General features: G+C 48.1%; 1 protein-coding gene across 4 annotated transcripts in view; it reads left to right on the top strand.

Moving 5' to 3' along the window:
• HECTD4 (HECT domain E3 ubiquitin protein ligase 4) overlaps window positions 1-20,220 on the top strand; it is a 2,216,728-nt gene that overhangs the window by 619,197 nt on the left and 1,577,311 nt on the right. The gene's annotated exons all lie outside the window — the stretch shown is intronic.

The following is a 20,220-nucleotide window of genomic DNA, read 5'->3' on the forward strand; positions in this document are numbered from 1 at the left end:
AAAGTTCATAATGCTGCTAAATTAATTAGATACTTAAGTATTTTGGGATTCCTACACTTGTATGGCATGTGGGCTCAGAATATGTGTTCCATTTTAGTTGACTGCAGTATGAGTGATTGTTGGCACTCACATTTTCAATAATATCATAAATGTAAAGTCTGATTTAGTGACAATGTGCTTGGTTTGTATAAAATATTGAAAAAAATGCAGTAGTTCTAGTTAACATGGAAGATATAACAGCAGCTGCAGAGCAAAACCTCAAAAGTCATGAAATTCGCAAGTTACAGTACCATCAACTTAGCTCTGATCCCTGATGTGCTCTCTCAACCTTAGCCTGCTCTCCAACAATAATTTGTAGAAGGTGAGAATGAAATGTGAATTCTAGACTGCATGTGAATGACTGTTGTGATGATTAGGTCTCGGCTAAGCGCGCGGAAGCGCGTTCTCGCCGAGAACCTATTGTGGCCATGTCTGCTTACCAGGAGACAATCCTGGCCACGCGCATCGCCTTGGAGGCGATTTGAAACTGCCACGTGCACGGGAATGCGCGCTGTGGCCAGGCGCTGTCTCCTGGGAAGCTCAAAACACCACACACGCATGCGCATACACACAGACACACACACAAGCGCCCACGCACGCACATACATACAGAGACACCCCCCCCACACACATACACACACGCGCACACACACACACAAGTGCACCGAGGCCCCCTCCCCCGCCGCTGCCACCGTCGCACACATACATACACACACGAGCATACACACACACACACACACGAGTGCACCAAGCCCCCCCAGCCCTTTGGAACTTACCTGGCCAATCTCGGGGACTCTGCTCTCAACACGCGGCGCGCAACCTCCTGCTGGCGGCCCAGGGGCTCTCCACCGCTCACAGGAGCCCCGGGCCGCGAGACGCATTGACTCCGCCTGCCTCCTCTTCCGGTCCGGACGCGGCCCCGCCCCGCCCCCATCACAGGCGACCTTGCCTGACTTCCGGTGCGGCCGCGGCGGGATTCCGGGGGCATTTTCTGACAACGTGCAAGTCTGCGGTTTGGAGATCGGTGATGGTGCAAGGCTGACCCACACCTCTGAGAGCGTCACACATCTTTGCCTTGGAGGGCCTGGGCCCAGGGCGGCTCGCTCTGGGGAGGGGCGATGCACAGGCGGCCCACAGGAGGCGCCACCGAGCCACAAAGGCAAGACAGGGCCTCTAAAGGGAGGTGGGATGGCTGTCTCAGAGCAAAGCACACATAGAGCCACAGCAAGATTCGCTTTTTAAAGTGCTTTAAACGTATGACAAAAGCTCTTGAACATTCAAACAATGATTACAGAGCAAGTGTGAGCAGCGCATGTAATAAAGAAACGCGGAATAAAATGGTTAACTCGCCTCTGCTTTGCCTGCTACACAGAGTCTAGTCATCCCTTAAACTCAATGCACCCACCGCGACTCAAGAACTCCACATACCTCACAACAGGGGTTTATCTACTCTTCCACTTACAAGCCACGTGGAACTCCTAGAACCCACAGTGCCCATCGGAAGTAAGGGATGGAGCAAGTAATTCCTCTCTCTCTGACCCGTGAACCTGACCCACAATCCTTAGAAGGCCAAATGCCTCTGAATGACCACGTACGTGTTTATGGCTATGTTGTATTACTCTGAGGGCTCCAGTGTTTGTGGCTCTGTATTTTGATATTTAGATGTGGCTCTGTATTTTGATATTTTGATCTCTATTTAGCCTTCTTTTTGTCATGTTCTTGCACTTTATACATATTTATTTTTAGGTAGGTGAAAAAAATAAGCTGCAATTAGTGGCTTTCTACATTTATTTAACTTTTAAATGTACACTTGTGTCAGTAGTGTTTTTAGTTTGCTACGTGGCCATATGCAATATATCAATATACTTTTGTGAAACCATTTACTTTGTATGTAGTACGTGTACACTTATACATTTGCAGCTAATTAAGCTTCATTAGAGAATCTCACATTTTCATTTTATTTAACTATGTGCTGTCAATATGCACAACCGTGTGCCTGGTTTATCCCTTTCTGCATGTGTCAATGAGTTAAAGTCAGCAAGGACACGAAGTGGGTGGAGGGTACTGCTGGCCTGGTGGTGGCAGTTGTCAATTCGGGGTGGGCATGCTGGGCACGGAAGAAATACAGGCCGGCAAGAGATGGGTGGAGAGGTGCGCAGCCTGCGGCGGTGGACAGGAACGTTTGTATAGAAGGCTTCTTGATATGTCCAGGCAAGATCGCACACTTTTTTTTTTTAAAGCTTTGACTGGTGCCAAAAACCCCGCTGGTAGTGGTCTCCAGAAGGCACCACGCTCCAAAAGTGAAATCCGTATCCTAATACGAGCATACAAGAGGATTTGATCCCAGCCCCGTGCCCCTAATCCCCCAGACCAACAAATCTGTAGCAGAATATACAAATATAGTCTGCCTATCCTCATTCAGGAATTAATGTATGCTAATCCTGAGCCAAGAGTACTTGTGTGAGAGGTACACTGTAGCCGTCAAGAGCGCTCAGGGGCACCACTCCGGGGCACCACCACATCACTTGGGGACACCACCACATCACTCAGGGACACCACCACATCACTCAGGGACACCACCACATCACTCGGGGACACCACCACATCACTCAGGGACACCACCACATCACTCAGGCACACCACTACATCACTCGGGAACACCACCTCATCACTCTGAGACACCACCACACAGCACTCAGGGCAAACATCTTAGAACGCAGAGTTCAAGTTCGAGGGAGACAGAACCAAGTTCAGAAAGTTTGCCAAACTTGAAATTTAGGAATGAAAATTTAAAAGAAATCCAAATCAGTGAATACTAATACACGTGGCCATGGTGTGTAAAAAGACCTCAAATATGTAAGGAAAAATCAAGATAAAATTAAAAATATTCACTAGTCCAGCACATGTCTAGGAAGCTAAAAAATAAGTAATACTTAAGTCCAACAACGTGTAAGCACTAAATGTTGCAACTGCTTCCAACAAGAAGGCGTTGTTTTCATCCATGAACATTTCAGCCATCCAATTAAGCAAAGGGAAAGAACATACATGTTCCTCGATTGCCGGAGCCTCTAGCATCATCAGAGGACAACTCGGGCTTATTTCAAGATAACTGTGATCCAAAAAGTCATTGGCCGCAGTCCAAATGTTGCAATTACCTAGAACCCCATGTGCCGCTGCGCAGGCCATAATCCTGGTATTAGAACAGTCAATTTCATGAGCAACCAAGGGACTCATTAGTAGATTGAAATCCAGTTCAGGAGACAGTGTTGCAGAGACACAAATTCAGGGCCCATTCGAATTCACAAACCAGGCAATGGAAAACAGGCTGCACGCAAGTGAAGAACGAAAACCGGAAGGATAAACCATACGCCACACTCAGTCGCTGAAGGCAGCGCTCCATAGTATTCTAGCATCCGGTCACGCAGGTGGAGTAGCCGAGACTATACGTCGTGGGGCACAAACCGTGCATCCATTTTACAATAAACAAAACAATAGCAGAATGCCGGCGCCCAAAGCCAGGAGCAAAGGGAAACCTCCAAAGACACTCGAAAAAATCGAATGAAAAAAATGCAGGGATCACTCCGCATATAGTCTGAAGCGAGGTAACAAGGCCAGAGCATACTACTTTAAAAAAAAAAGCGCCAAGCCAGTATTCGACGAGGCATTTAAGATTGTGTGGATCAAAGCACCCAAGTGCAAGGGCAGGTCGGTATTTAATTAATTTTCTTTCATTGACATAAATTGCTGTTTCATAGTCAAATTAAAAGGCAAAAATAACAAGCTTGTGTTCATGTAATCCATGGAACGCGACCATTCTTTAATGTTTGCAAAGGCCAGGCAAACTGCATAACAGAACGCAACTGATTTTGCCCATGATACAATACTGCAACATCTTCTTGCACAATATCAACCACAGACGACACAATATTATCTAGAGTGTAAATTCGGGAAGAAAGGGTGTTAATGCTATTATCTACAACAGCAAGCACTTTTTCTAAATTGGCCTAATCTATAGCTCTAAGCCTAGAAGCAGCTTCAATTTGAGACAGTTTCCAAACTTCATTGTAAGCAGCATATATCCATGTTTTCAATCTGTCACCCGCAAGGTGTTTCACAAAATCATTTAAATCGACAGTTTTCGTGAGTTTGGACAAATGCGACTTAACAGACGCTAAGGATGAATGTCTGAGCCAACTCTGGCACAATTTGCCTACAGAATAGGTGGTGACTGAATGGAGAGTCTGAAAACGGGGATCAACTCTAACCTCCGTATAGCCAGGGGTCAGACCCAGAAAGTGGTGCTGGCAGGAATATGCACTTTTTTGCCATATCAACCAGCCTTCGGGATTAATGCTGGAAACATTAAAAGAGGAATTACTAAAATGTGCCTGTATTTCACTCCGGGGTGTACTGGTAAAATTATTCCAATGGGGGAATTCACCCAAATCAGGAAATGAAGGAGCATTTAATTTTTTAGAAGTAGCCAATCCAAAGCATGTGGTTTGTGAAATAGTATCCTTCTGAAACAACATATGGTTTGGCATGAGACATGCACGATGCAAAGCCTCTGCCTTGCACTTGCCAACTTTTAGAACCCCAAATGGATTTTTTATCAGTAGTATCTCTCCACAGTTCATAGCCCCCAACAGCCAACTGCTCAATAAAGGACTTCGAATAAAGTAATTTGGTGTGGGTAAGTCTAACTTTGGAAAACGAATCTCCAGTCAATTTAAAATAAAAAGCATTAGGGTTGGATTGATCAAAATTAGTAAAATTCGAAAACTTTTTCAAAATTTTTCTCGAGCTGCCTTCCACTGGTGTGGGACAATGTTCCCACTGTGTGTAATTAACCATGCTTCTAAATGAGTTAGTCTTATGCAGAAAGTGATTGGCAAAATGTTGGTAACAGTACAAATCACCATAATTCGCAGACTCTAAATATAAATCTTCAGCATCGAAGGCAGCATAATATTGCAAATCAGTAAATAAAGCTTCAACTGCTTTTACATCCCAATCATCAGAGCGAATATTTTGTTTAACCACATCCACCATTGAAACACGGAGTACATTGGGAACATTAATAACCTCTGTGGGACCATGAATCTGGAACTTTACAGCATCCCATACAATCCCATCTAAAACGGGTCAAGCAGTTATATTAACAAATGTCTGGTCGTGGAGCCAAAATTCCATCAATCACTCGTATTGACGTTCTTTCTTCAACATAGTGTCCATTGATAAAACAAAAAAATATATACCATAAATCCTATGGACATGAACAAAAAAATTGCTATCAGCACCAGCCAAATGTAAATCCAAGGTGGGATAAAAAAATTTTTTTAAACCAGGTAGCAAAAATTGAAACTTTTGAAGGGGTCTTTGATGTGGATGAGCCAGTGTCAAATGAAAAACTGGACTGATTAGCCACACGGGTCTCCAAATCAGGCATAGACAAATCCGTTGGGTAAGTATATTCATTGTCATCAAGAGGATCACCAGCATGTAGATTCAATATAGGATTCGTAAGTGGACTCATTTCAATGGCAACATCAGGCCCGATGGCAAGATTCTGGGCCAAAACAGAGTGTCGCACCATTGCTGGACACAAAAATGCAGGCGTCATACTATACAGTATCGGCCACCCTGTGTGGTTTGACGTGGTCAATTGAAATGTACCTGTTTCCCTTTAGCCCAGGAAGAGGAGGTAAAATGACTGTTCTTGTACCTGTACACCAAGCACGGCAACTGGAGCTCGATAGGAAGGACCAAATTCGTTCTTGTTGTCGATCTTCTCTCGGACCAGTTCTCCAACCTGGGGTAGCCAGCCGACTACCGTAATCTGCAACGCAGCTGCAGACGTGGAGGGCAAGTGTTCTTTGCAAGACTGTCTCTGGTCTTTTGTAGGTTCTGTAAAACATTAGAATGTTTGTCTACGTCAAAGGATGCGGCTCCAGCCGCCATGTCTAGACCGTCAAGGTCCAGAACAAACATCTTGATGCCAAAGAGCATTTCGTATGGGGTCCGCCCACCTAGAGACCTTCTAGGAAGATTATTAAGTGCACGTTGTACGCTATTCAGGTGGGTAAGCCATTCTCTGCCAGCACCTAACACCTTCGCTGTTAATGATTGCTTTAAATCACGGTTCATCCACTCCACAACACTATTGCCCTGAGGCCAGTATGGAGACGAAAATTTGACTTGGACCCCCAATGAACCCAGGGCATCCTTGTACGCCTTAGAGGCGTAAGCTGGACCCTGGTCCGAATGGAAGGTGCCACATGCAAAAATTCCCACAAAGACATGCAAATCTCTTATGACAGTTCTGGCATCAGCGCTCCTTTGAGGCCAGACACAGCGCGTGCAAGAGTCAACTGCTACTAAGATTTACTTATATGCAGTATCGGAGGAGAAAGGACCTCAGTGATCCAAATAAACACACGCAAGTGGTTTATTAGATATGTACAACTGAGTTTGGGGCGGACATGCAGCAGAAGAAGGTTTAATTTGCTGACAAATGCCACATTGAAGGACAAAATCACGCGTCTGTTTGTACAAACCCCACCACCAATACTGTTGCTGGAGGAGAGATACAGTAGCTGACACGCTGGCATGCGCTGAAGCCATCCCTGCGTGGGCTGCTGTAATCAAAGCCTGTCTGCGGTCTGCGTTGGGAATCAGTCTGTCACCAACGTCGTTAAATCTCGCATCTGGATCTTTATCGGGACTTAAGTGATAAGAGTACTTCGAAGGGAAACCCTTAGGATAATTACCTCCCTTCTCAGTTGTGGCAAAAGCTGCCAAGAGGTCATCATCAATCTTACTTTTGGAATGTGTAACCGCTGCCACTACAAATTTTGCTACTGCTGTCTTCGCAGCCTCGTCCGCGCGACAGTTGCCAACAGCGTGAACCCCAACGCGCTGATGACCCAGAGTATGAATTACAAAAACGAGTGGGAGTCGTTCTTTTAGCTCCGTCACTCGAACCCAGATCATTTTATGTTTTATCGTGCAACCCTTGGAGTCACAATAATCATTTTGAGTCCAGAAGGGTAGATTGTCATTGAAAGACTGTACACAGTAGTAAGAATCACTCACAATAAGAGTAGTCACACTGGGATCCGCGTACTCCAATGCAAGCATCAGAGCACGTAGTTCTGCCAACTGGGCGGTACAGTCCCCTAATGTCTGTATGCACGACATCGGACTTGAGTTCACCATCGTACCAACCACAATTGCACAGGCCGCGGAATACGCGTGTCTAGAACCCGTAGCCGCTTGGGCACTTCCATCAGTGTAAATGATACAGCAAAAATCCTCAAGTGGGCGCATAGTCAGAGGAGCAGGAGGAACAAACTCATACTGCAAAAACTCTCGAGTCTGTAAAGAGGAATCAAAAATTAACATTACATCCGGGGATGTCAAGGATGTAGCTCTTTGTATCCACCGAGGGTGCAAAGCCTTGGAATTTGGTACACTGGCCTTCATCACTGCCTCCAAGGCAGGATACGGAGTAACAACCACACAATGTGTTTTCCCTGCGACAGTGCACGTTCCTTAAGAATCGCCATTTGCACTGCTGTCAAAACTTTTTCCACAGTGGAAAACCGCAACTCGGTTTTGAACCTTTTACGCACAAGACTATCCACGAGAGCAGAACTGTGAGTATTCTGCACCACACACGTACGACAAAGTGAGTTTAAGTGGCGGTTAATCCAATACCAAACGGTATGAGCCATCTGGCTTGGTCACAGTAAAAAGTGGGTTATTTATCGGCGACACAGAGGATTAGATTACACCTTGATATTCCAATTGTTTAAGGATTGCGGCCACAGAGGCTTTCGCCTCACGACGTATGGGTTTGCGGCTGTGGCATTGACCACAAAGGGATCTCATGTCGAGGAGAAATTTTTTCCCATCCACAGTGAGTATGGTACAATGCCGGCGCAAGCGCTTTAGCCCAATCTTCTGCAAATTGCAGTGCTTGCTCCTTCGGCACAGTGTGCACGAAAGCGGGGAGGATCACCTCCCCCCATGGTGGAGGGACCAAGACAAAAGGTGGGGGCCAGTCGACCTCCGCCAACAAAATGTCATAAGTAGTCGTTCGATTTTCCCCAAAAAACCCTTTTAACTACAACGAAAGTCTGTCGCTGTCACCTTCAGTAGTGGACGCAACGGTGCACAGACATAATATCGACTCCAAAATATCGTTTGGACAGAATATCGAGTTTTAAATATCGTTTGGACAAAATATCGACAGGACAGAATATCGACAGTCAAAATATCGTTTTTAAGGTAAGTGAAGTAATATTGACTGTAAATAATATAGAAAGTGAAAATATCCAAGTATATAATCTAGATAGTAAAAAATATCGTTTTTTAAATAATTAATTATTTATAGTGTTTTTATGTTATAATATGTGTGAAAGTGTCATTTTATGTTATAATTATTTTTAATTAATGATTTTTTTTAAATTATTGTGTAATTTTATTCTGTAGCGGGTTGTGGGTTTATAGGGGAATAGGGTGGGAAGTAATTTAATTATAATTAATTAAATATGTAAATTTATTAGTTGGTAGTAATAATTAATTAATTGGTAATTAAATAATATTTGTTAATTATTTAAAATGTAATTGGTAATTAATTTAATTTAATTGATTAATTGCTAATTATGTAAATTAAAATAATTTATTTCCTGTAGCGGGTTGTGGGTGTATAGGGGAATAGGGTGAGAAGTAATTTAATTATAATTAATTAAATATGTAAATGTATTAATTGGTAGTAATATTTAATTAATTGGTAATTAAATAATATTTGTTAATTATTTAAAATGTAATTGGTAATTAATTTAATTTAATTGATTAATTGCTAATTATGTTAAATTAAAGGGGTATTTTTAGGGTTCAGGGTCAGTTTTTGTTTTTTGGGTAAAGGGGTATTTTTAGGGTTCAGGGTCAGTTTTTAGTTTTTGGGTAAAGGGGTATTTTTAGGGTTCAGGGTCAGTTTTTTGTTTTTGGGTAAAGGGGTATTTTTAGGGTTCAGGGTCAGTTTTTAGTTTTTGGGTTAAGGGGTATTTTTAGGGTTCAGGGTCAGTTTTGGGTTTTTGGGTAAAGGGGTATTTTTAGGGTTCAGGGTCAGTTTTGGGGTTTTGGGGTACAGGGGTACAGTGTAAAAATAAAGTAAAATTAAATTTACATTAATTTAATTTAATGAAATTAAATTAAATTAAATTATATTAAATTAATTTTAAATAATTTAAATTATAAAAATTATTATATACTTACCAATACTTACGTTGTAATGGTAGTGCATTGTAAAAGTTGCGTTGTAACGTCATATATCCACTGTTGCACTCCTTGGAGTGGGAATAGTAATTTTAACCCCTACGCTATCCAACGCTTTCCCTACTGTTGCACCCACTGGAGTGGGAATAGTAATTTTTACTCTATTGTATTTGTACGTTAATAATATTGGCTATTATTTAATTAAATTTTGTTACTATATATATATATATGTTTTAAGAAATATGATTAAAAAAATATTATTTTTTTACTTTCATTAATTATTTAAATATTAAAAGTTATTTTAAGTATTGTTAAGTATATTTTAGTAATTAATTTTTTATATTAATGTAATTAAACATTGTTTTTTATTAAAGTCGATATTTTTTACAACTATATTTTTGTAAACGATATTTTTAACTCGATATTTTTGTACTTACCTGTTTGTAGATAGAAACTCGATATTTTGTCTCTCGATATTTTGTCAACGATATTTTTGTTGGTCGATATTCTGTCCCTCGATATTATTTCAGTGATCCGGACGCAACGCCTCTCGAATTATGGTAATCTCCGCCGCGCTATCCAGCAGGGTCAGAGCCCATGTGAGATTCCAAAGCTGCGTTCTCACTATCTGTGGCATATCTTGCTGTTACAGCAGCAACTTTCTTCTTTTGAAACTGGGGTCTTTGACACGGTGTCTCATCCAGCGTGCCTTTTCCGTCAGCCTTACGAGGCTGCTCCCGGCTCTGTTGGGCACCTTGACCTCTGCCGCCGCCTCCTCCACCGGTGGCTGTTACCGATGTTTCCTGCAAAGAGCGAGGAGAAAGTTGTTCAGGAATCTGAAACCTATCAGCCGACTTAATAGTACTGCGGTCGCGCAAATCATATTTACGCTCAACAGGGGCAGGTGTAGCCGAAGCTGGACGAGAACCCTGTTTCTGCTGCTTCCCCTGTTTTTTGTTCTTATTCCAATTTTGTTTCTGAACCTTCGGGCGGTCATCCTTATCAGACGACCTTTGCTGAGTTTGCTGTTGCTTTTCTTTTTTCCCGAAAGGCTTAACACCTAAACTATTACGGCCCACGGTCTTATAAGCCTCCGTAATAATCATCGGCAACTGACGGGGTTTGTCGGCGTCTGGTACCTCGTGTAGAGCATTAGACACTTGGAAACTTACCGCAACTCCCTTGACATTTGCAAGGATGAGATCGCGCACCATATCAAACGCTCCCACGAGCCACATTCCCAGCTCCACTGCTGCCTCTGGTCCATGCTCATCCTGAACACTCTTGATCACAGTGGGCAAAACAGTCATTGACGGGGTGCCAAAGCACCTAGTATAGACTGCCGCAAAAATCACGCCCCAAGTTGTGCACTCAGTTACGTCAGGCACTAAGTCTTTCTGCAAACTCACGGTGAGAAGCCTGTGTTTCTCAACAGGACTAGTATTTGGGAACACTGCTTCCAGTTGGTCAAATTACTCAGCAAGCCAAAAAGGCATTACTTCCTTATCCTGGGGACGCTTGCCTATGACTGCATTAACCATGACGGGACTAAGTTTGAGTCCGCCACCGCCAACTGGATGCGCTGCACCACCCGGGGCCCCACCCGGGAGGTTGTGAGTAATGTAGTGAACCAGACCCCTAATAACTACTACCGAAGAGGCATATAGGGGTCATAGTTGCTGGGCTGTCATACCACCCACCTGAGGATGCGGGGTGTAAGCAGCCAACACAGGCCAAGTAGCGCCTGGAATTTACAACGGTCCTTGTCTGACCGCTGTAAAAACGTGTGGGAGGGCGCCATTAAACCAAACGGCATGCTGCCAAACAGAAATCGGAATTTCTACTGTCCGATATGGAGCGTACACTGCAGGAGCATCAGCGGGGGTATACAAGTGAAAAACACCAGAAACAGCATCCACCGCGGGAAATGTGACCCATGAATAATACAACTCAAACGGGTACGCCACGTCAGCAGAGACTACAAAAACCACCGCCTGTACCTCTAAAGAAACGAAGTATTCCTGCAAATGATTACGCACAGCTACACGGCTGTGAGCCGGGACATCAACCGCGGCCATATCGAACCAGTAATAGAGAAGTTCAATACAATACTACAACGCACAACTGGGTAGTAATTCAAAGAGTAAACCTTTGGAAAGTATCAAGCTTGAATCAACCTATGTAAATATAGCTACATTTTTTATCCGTCATTACCGTCAACCGGAAACGATAGTGAGGGGGTTGTAGACTGATATAAGCACTAAAGTGTCTCACAATAAGACCACACTCGTTGTGCGCCATGTTACAGGGATTCTGCTCAGACACAGAACTGTGCATAGAGACTTAGGACCTCAGTGAATTAGGGTGTGCCAAAACTCACCTTAGTAGCCAAAATCCCCAACCAGACTACCAATCAGTGTCACATTAGATCTTCGTCTTATAGCAAAGAAACCAATGATTAGACAACTTAAAACATGCAACTAAGGACCATCTTAGGAATGGTGGGAAGTGAGAACACTCTTTTGTCATATGTTCATACCAGTCCTAAACAGGAGTAAAATAGAGACACGGTAAGGTAAAATGTTTATTTTGACGACGTGATCTCAAGTGCAGTATTTTAATCAACATAAGCATACATATGATTAAGAATAATACAGTCAGCATGGTTACAATTCCATAAAATACTAAAGGAGGAATCATATTACAATGATAGTGCAAACAGTTGATAAAAGCACCTATTTGAAGCACACTCCCGATCTAGGAACTATGTATTATAAAACTATAGAAGGTCTCTTGAGCTTTCTTAGGGGGACCCCATTTACCTGTCCGCTCAGTAAGTGTAAATTACATCAGGATCGGTTAGTCTCTCTGCATGCCTGGAATCTTCCAAGTGTGTTCAATTCTGGCAAGTGTGCTATGATGAAGGCACCAGAATCCTACTCGGCTTGCAGCTGCCAAATTGTTGTGTCTAGAATGTGTTACATGGACACGCCAATAAACAGGCTTGCACGTTATGATAACCTTTGCGGCTCAGCACTCACTGTACAGACTGGGGACACGATGTATGTCTAGAGATGTGGAAAAACAAACCTTTTCTCATGTATAGACCTTCGTGAAAGCTAACTCTGCAAAAACAGCTAAGCAGTGTTGTGGGAGTGCGGGCTTGATAAACAGGCGTGGAGGCTGAAGTATAGGTTTGAAAGATGGTTTATTGACAAAAGAGTGAACTGTAGATTGTTGAAATGGGGTCTCTAGACCTTCTTCTTCTCCTTCAGATGAGTCCTGAGAGCTGGAAGGGTTTGATGATAAAGGTGTTGCTCCGCTTCCTGGTTCTCCTTGACCGTGGTGGTCACCCCGGAGGCTCATAGGAGGATAAAGAGAGGAAAAGAAGCTGTCAGAATGTTGTACTGCTTAAGAGGTAGGGTATAGTCCCATCACCACACCTTTGTGCTCTATGGTCTTTGGGTGTGCGTATTCTAAAGGTTTGAGTACCAAAAGCCAAGGAAAAAGAACGATAGATGGGGGGGGGGGGGAACGAAATATGGGGGAAAGAAAACGGTAAACTCCTTATCACGAGTTAAAATAATGTGCCTAGGATGGTAGGAAGAATAGTGCTCAATATGCAACTACAGGCCAGTCAAAGTTCTTGGGTTGATTTGGCGTATATGTCACAAAAGGATTTATAACTGTCAGGATGCAACTTCTCACGACTAACCTCCTGTTTACGCTCTCCCCCTGTATGCCCCACCCGCTTCTCCTCCCCTCTCCCTGTTAACCTGAACCACCAACACTCACCAGGCTCCGCCGTAACTCTCCTGAGTCACGGCCGCTCCCCAGCCACCTCCGGACACCACCAGTCCTCGCACCAGCTTTCTTCCCCGTCCTCGGGGTTTCCGGACGTCCTGGTATTCAGCGTGTCGGGTTCCGCGTCTTCTTGCTGCGTGTCGGGTCCCGCGTCTTCTCGCTGTGAGTCGGGTCCCGCGTCTTCTCGCTGTTGATCGGGTCCCGCGGCTTCTCTCAAGTCGGGTCCCGTGTCTTCTTTCAAACCGTGTCCCGCGTCTTCTCCCTCGATGAAACCTCTCCAGCGTCCTTCCTCACTTTCTGCGGGCCGTTTCTGCTCCCCTGTTATTGGTCCCGGGCTTCGTCTTCCGGGTAACGAGGGTGGTATTTCCGGGGCAAGTACCTGACCGCGTCCCTGTGGAAACAGAGCAGAGGCATATGGATGTCGTGGTTCTTCCAGGTCGGTAGGGGTTTCCCTCCACAAGGCACCTTCCTCACAAGTGTTTGCAAAAAAGCAGCAAAAGGAAAAATGGCGTTTAAACTCCTAATAAGCCATGCTAACTTAATATGCACGCAGAAAGAGGCCCATAAACCACACTACACAGTAAACACTGGACTGGGAGCACCCCTGACACAGCTAACTTCATAGGGCCTGTCAGACATCCCCATTCCAAATCCACCACAGCCATGGGATGGAGTTTGGTAGTGCTTTCTGCATATGTCATCGGATGAAACTCACCATGTAACAACCTCTCTGGAGGCACCAGTTCATCCAGGACCATAGTTACACTAGCTCCAGTGTCTCTGATAGCCTCAACCTCAGCCCCATTCACTTTAGGCCTCTGCCTGTACTTGTCCATGTTTGGAGGGAAGGCAGCAAGGGTGGCAATACTCACCCCACCCAGGGACACTAAGGTTGCTTCCACCACCTGGCTACCCCTCTCTGGGGCACCACTCTCTACCCCTACACTGGCAATCCCCGTGGATGGCCCCTTAAGGGGGAGCTTCTTGGTGCAGACCGCATCTTCCTGCCTATGCCCTGGCTGGTTACACTCAAAGCACTTACCCACCTTTGAGGGATCAAAGAACCCTCCCCCCCCTTGTGCAGGTTTTTGTGGGTCTTAGGAGGACTCCTTAGGTTTTTTACCTTTTCCCTGGGCTTTCCCCTGGGGAGGGACCTGTCCTCCTTTCTTCTGGTCACCCCCCTGGTGCTGAATGGAAACCCGGGTTCTCACCCACTCATCAGCTGATTCCCCCAGCTCTCCGAGGTCTGTCAGTTTAGAGTCCACTAGATACTGGCATAACTTCTCTTCTGCACAATGAGTCAAAATGAGTTCTTTCAAAAACAAATGATACAATCCCTCATATGTGTCAACTTTGTTACCAACAATCCAGCCTTCCAGTGCCTTTACTGAAACGTCCACAAAGTCTACCCAAGACTTTGAATTTAATTTCTGCGTGCCTCTAAACTTCACCCTGTACTGTTCTGGAGTCGGGCCAAATCATTTGACTAAGCCTGCCTTCATCTGCTGGTATGATTCTGCATCCTCTCCCTTCAGGGTCAGGAGCCTATCCCTCCCAGCTACTGGAATCAACTCCCACAGGAGTGCACCCCAATACCTAGTGTGGACCCTACTCATTTTAAGGGCCCTCTCAAAAGCGGCTAGCCACCTGTCAATGACATCCCCCTCAGTGTACTTGGGTACTATGCCCTTGGGAAGTTTAGGTTCAAATCTACCACCTCTGGACATCTCAGCATCTTCTTAACTTTCGCTGCCACCATTCCTTTTTTAATTCTCCCTATCGCATTTTCTCTTAGCCAATTCCAATTTCTCCTTCTCCAAGGCAATCAACTCTAATTGAGCCTGAAGCTGTCTCTCTGCAAGGGACAGTAGTGGTACCTGAGTAAGTGACCCTTCCCCACTCCGACCACCACCTTGATTCACCTGGCTAACACTAGTCACAATGGGAAAGGTCTCATCTTCACCCCTCTGTCGGGTGAGGTTTGGGGGAACATCTTCCCACTTTCTTGGGTTCTCCTCCGCTGCCCTGTCCCAGGCCTTTAAGGTCTCAAGCAACCCTGCCTTCCTCATCTTCTTGGCACGACGCAGCCCCCTATGCCTACACTGTTCCGTAAGATCCGCAATCTTAAACTGGGACAGTTTAGCCAGGTCCAGCTCCATGGTTCCCTAGTTTTGGGTCACAGAAAACTAGGCACAATAGACTTAGAACAATTTGGAAAAATCAAAACAATGGATTAAAAACAGTTTAGTGGGGGCGTGGCTTAGCCGGCGATGGAGTAGGATGTGACTCCGGGGAGCTCCGGTGGGCTGCCACTATTCTAAGCTATTAGAAGCGGTGCTCGGGAGCCACGGCACTTAGCAGTGCAAGGGGCATCGACGGTGGCATCCAGGGTCACCAGCTGAGTGGTTGCGAACGGTCCAGCAGCGTCCTGCGGCACAGAGAAACGTGGGACTTGGAGGTCCGTGCGAGAAGCCAGCCATCTTGTGCGCCCCTGACGGAGTCTCCCTCCAGGCGATCCCCCGGGGCCTCCGGGGAGTGTAGAGCCAGCGGACCAGAGGCGAGGGGGCTCAGCGATGCCGACCCCTCCAGGTGTTGGATGGTGGCGGAGGGGGTCGCGCTGGTGGCGAGCTGCGGGCCGCGCTGCGGTGACCCCTGGTGCGGCTGGGAACGGTGAGAGGCATCCCAGAGGCCTGCCGGAGACTGCCGCGGGACCCGCCATTTTGTACAAGTGTTGGCGGGACCCTGGCTGGGGCCTGGTGTCGGCTGTGAGCGGCAGCGGGGTACCTAGCGACGATCGTGCCCTGGAAGCGGCTGGAGGCACCCGTAGAGGACGGGCAGGCGATCCTGAAGGGGCAGAGGTTGCGGACTCTACAGCGGGGCTGGCTGCTGCGGGAGAAGTCTGCTCGGCCTGGTGGGCCCTGCAGTGTGGACCACGCCACGAGGATTGAAGCGGTGTGTCTCGGCGGGGCTGTGAGCGGAGCCTGAGCTGCAGGGCCCTCTGGACTGCTGACGACAGGTACAGCGCTGCTGGGCGGGGGACCGCGAGTGTGAGGCGCGACGGACTGCGGATGTCCCCCGCCTCCCTGAGACTTTACCACGGGCCAGCTTTGGGGGCACTAGACTGCAAGTTGGCGCTTTGAGTGCCTGGCCTAGCGGTGGCTGGGGGCTGCGACTGGGAGTCACGGCGAAGCGTGGGCGGCCGCCTCCACCTTGAGACCCCTCCATCGGCCTGCATTGGGGTCGATGGGCTGCCTGTAGGCGCACTTGGGAGGCCTTCCATTGACGCATCGGGGCCCTGGATTATAAAGGCCCGTATTAACCACCAGGGATCAGTGGCGACTGAGGCGGGTTGCAGGGCGGCGCCCTGAGGATTGTGCTGACGGGGACTTCAGCGATGCGGCACAGGGCGAAGCGGGAGCGGCCCAGGGGAACAGCGGCCTGGTAGGGCCCAACTGGAGGGACAGCCACACTGCAGGGCTCGTGGGGCCCATATCAGGTACTGCGCGGCTGGAGTCAGGGGGCCGCGGGAGGGCGGCACGTTAACGAGAGCGCTCCCCTGCCATCTTGAGACTGCTTAACCGGGAGGCCCTGAAACATTTGACATAGTGCGCTGCTGCGGCCGGGGTTTCTATACTTTTCCCTGGGCCTCCACGCTCAGTGGCCCTATCAGTGAGAGGGGCGAAGAGACTGCAACCATCAAGCGGAGGGGAACAGAGGCGCTGATCGGCCCGCTCTCACGCTACGGAGACCTGTGGCTTCTTTCGCGCTGCTTGGCTTGAACTCTCTGCGCTATAGGGGCCCACATTAGGTGCAGCGGGACCGGGGGTCACAGGAGAGCGACACGGGCAGAGAGCTCCCCCGTCCATATTGAGGTACCTACATCAGGGTACGTGCGCACGGATCACGCGGCCTGGTGGCCATCAAGGTATCACCAGCCTGGCGATGACGCGTTCTAAGGGGGGTAAGGCGGACCCGGCTGCCGCCTCCAGAGACAACACCGTGGTGGCCATGTGGGATAGAGCGAGAGCGACGGTTCCCAAAGTGGTGGCATCACAGGCGGAAGGAGGTTCGGCACCAGTGACCCAGGCGTTCATGACATCCTTCTTGTCTGACCTCAAATCGGAGATCGGCGCTTTGCGCGCGAAAGTACACTCATGTGTGCGGGACCTTCGAAAGGAGGTGACTGCCTTGGGGGACAGAGTCGGCGGGCTGGAGCGAACAATGGATGCTCGCACAGAGGACCAAGAGCAGCTTTGGCAACGTCTTGCAACTCTGGAGGAGCAGCACATAGAGCTTCAAGTAAAGCAGGAAGATTTGGAAAACCAGAGTCGCCGGAACAACTTTCATGTCCGGGGGGTACCCCTTGGTGCAGAGGGGAACGACATCATGACCTACATGGCACGTTTGCTTCATGAAGTATGGGGGGGACAAAGATTCCTCTCCGCCGGTTTTGGATCGCACCCATAGGGTCTCCGGACCCGCGGGGAGGCCGGGCCTCCTCCCGGACATCCTAACCCATCACATTTCTTCACTGAAAAGGAGGCTATCCTCACAGCGGCCCTCGCCAAACCAGATCTCTGCTACGAGGGACACAAAATTCAAATCTTTCAGGACTTGGTGCCCAACACCCTGAAGCGGCGCCGTGCCTTCAAGCCCGTGACGGAGAAGCTGCGAGACTTGGGCATATCATACCAATGGGGGGCATCCATTTGCCATTGTCTTCCCGTGGGAGTCTAAACGCCAAGTGGTGCGAACCTACATGGAGGCGGCCCAATTGCTCCGCATTCCGACATCTCCGCCGGCCAGCCCTTCTCGCTCCCGACAACAGGACCGCGTGCCTGCCAAACCATCCTGGACTACGCTGTCCCGCCCTTGTCGCTCGCCACAAATGGATGAGCAGTCTGCCTCCCAGGCCAAGCAAGATATTATCGCCCACATATGATCCCTAGAGGGGGATAGGGAGGACCTTAGCTCACGCCCCTCGACCCCATGACAAACTAAGTGCAGGCCTGCACTGGACTGAGAAGCATATCCCCTCTGACATGTATCCTTCCTTTTTGGACTGCCGATCAATGTCCCACCCAGCTCTATACCCTGGCTCCTTCCTTTTAGGGTGGGGGACGCCGGGGTTCCTCCTTCATGACGAACTTGAGGGCGGCTGCACCCCTACCACTGCTGATTCCTGAGGGAGTGACATCCCTGGGCTTATCCGAACCCTAGGGTGTAGTATGCTCGGAGACTGGATCAGATGGACTTTGCCCGGCTGGCCACTGTTGGTTTACTACCTTTCTCCCCTGTACCTTTCTCCTCTCTGCCTCTCACTGCCTCCTTTCTCTCACTTTTTTTACCTTCTCTGTCTGCATTGGGTTGGGGGCTATGCGGGGGCGGCGCTTGGTGTGGGGTGCGGTGGCTGACTCTCCATGCGGTTGTATGCTGCTGTGGAACTGGGATGGGGCGCAGATGACCACTGTTTGGATTTTATTATGACCGCTACCTTGCCTAGCCCCTTAAAGGTTTTAACGCTTAATGTCAAAGGCCTGAACTCCCCCAATAAGCGGCGGCAAATCTGGGATTATCTTCTGCAACAGAACCCTGACATCATATTTTTACAGGAAACCCACCTATTGCAGGCAGATATTGGGCGCATAGCACATCCTAGATACCCTCTCCAATTTTAGGCTGCAGCAGTCACCAAGACAGCAGGCATAGCGATATTGTGCAGGACTGGCATCAGGCGGGGAGAGGCCAAACCCTTCAGGAGTGGGGATGGACGCTTTCTCAGAGTGAGTGTAGGCATTGGGCGGCGCATCTTCACTCTATGTAATGTGTACGCACCCAACCAGATGCAGGATCGGTACCTCCGATCACTTCTGAAAGAGCATGTTCCGCAAGGGGACCCCTCGCTGATCCTGGGGGGGATTTCAACTTAGTGTGGGACCCAGAAGAGGATCGCAGCAAATCCCCGTTTTGCGGAGCTGGGAACATGTCCGCCGCACTGCGTGCTCAAGTAGAAGAACTGGGGCTGTTTGATGTGTGGCGTTATCATTCCCCGGGGTTGAGGGACTATTCGTTCTACTCTCACGCCCACCGCTCATACTCCCGTATAGATTATCTATTCATTTCCCATGCTCTGCTGCGTGACGTGTTGGGAGCCTCCATGTCTGATATCTCGCAATCGGATCATGCGCATGTCAAGCTACTCTTGCAGGATCCGATCGCTCGCCCTGCTAGAGAGGTGAAGTGGCGTCTGCCGCCGGGCATTCTCCGGGATGCGGCTGATGTGGACAGTGTTAGGATGTCCATTGACACCTATTTTGCTAATAATGAACTGCCAGTGATGACTTTCCCCGTGGTATGGGATGCCTTCAAGGCAACGATCCAGGGTCACATTACCACTCTCTCGATCGCACGTACGCGCGCGGCATGGGCTTTGGAAGATAGCCTGGCAAAGGACATAAAGATAGTGGAAGGACGAGATCAGGGTGGCACCTCGCTTGTAACCAGGAGGCGGCTTGCCAACCTCAGAGGACAGCTTCGGCTTCTACGCACTACAAGGGGGAAAAATCCTTGCTGGCCTTGAAGCAGAAATATTTTGAGGGTGGGGACAAGGTGCGCAGGCTACTGGCAGGGCGGCTGCGGGCGTGTGCTGCCAGGGCTCATATAGCCAATGTCCAGCTTCCGTACGGGACCAGAGTAACGTCGGAGAAAGATAAGAGCGATGCGTTCCAGGCGTACTATTCTGCACTGTATAGGGAGGAGCCACCGTCTCCGGAAGTAGTGGCAGACGTCCTGAACAATTACACGGGGACACCACTACATCCACACTATGCGTGGACCCTGGAAGGCCCCATCACCCAAGAAGAGGTGGCAGCAGCCATGGGGGATCTCCCCCCATGGCTGTCTTTCTATCGCATGTTTCAGTCACAGCTTCGGCCTCATCTTCTACGGCTCTTTAACTCGTTTACTGATGCGGAGGGGCCGTCCCGCGTTATGGGTATGGCGGAGATAGCATTGATCCTGAAACTGGGGAAGGACCCTGCGCAGTGTGCATCGTACCGCCCCATTGCCCTACTAAACACGGACTTTAAAATCTAC

This window comes from Lissotriton helveticus, chromosome 11, assembly GCF_964261635.1.
Source record: "Lissotriton helveticus chromosome 11, aLisHel1.1, whole genome shotgun sequence".
In the NCBI taxonomy this organism is placed as follows: domain Eukaryota; kingdom Metazoa; phylum Chordata; class Amphibia; order Caudata; family Salamandridae; genus Lissotriton; species Lissotriton helveticus.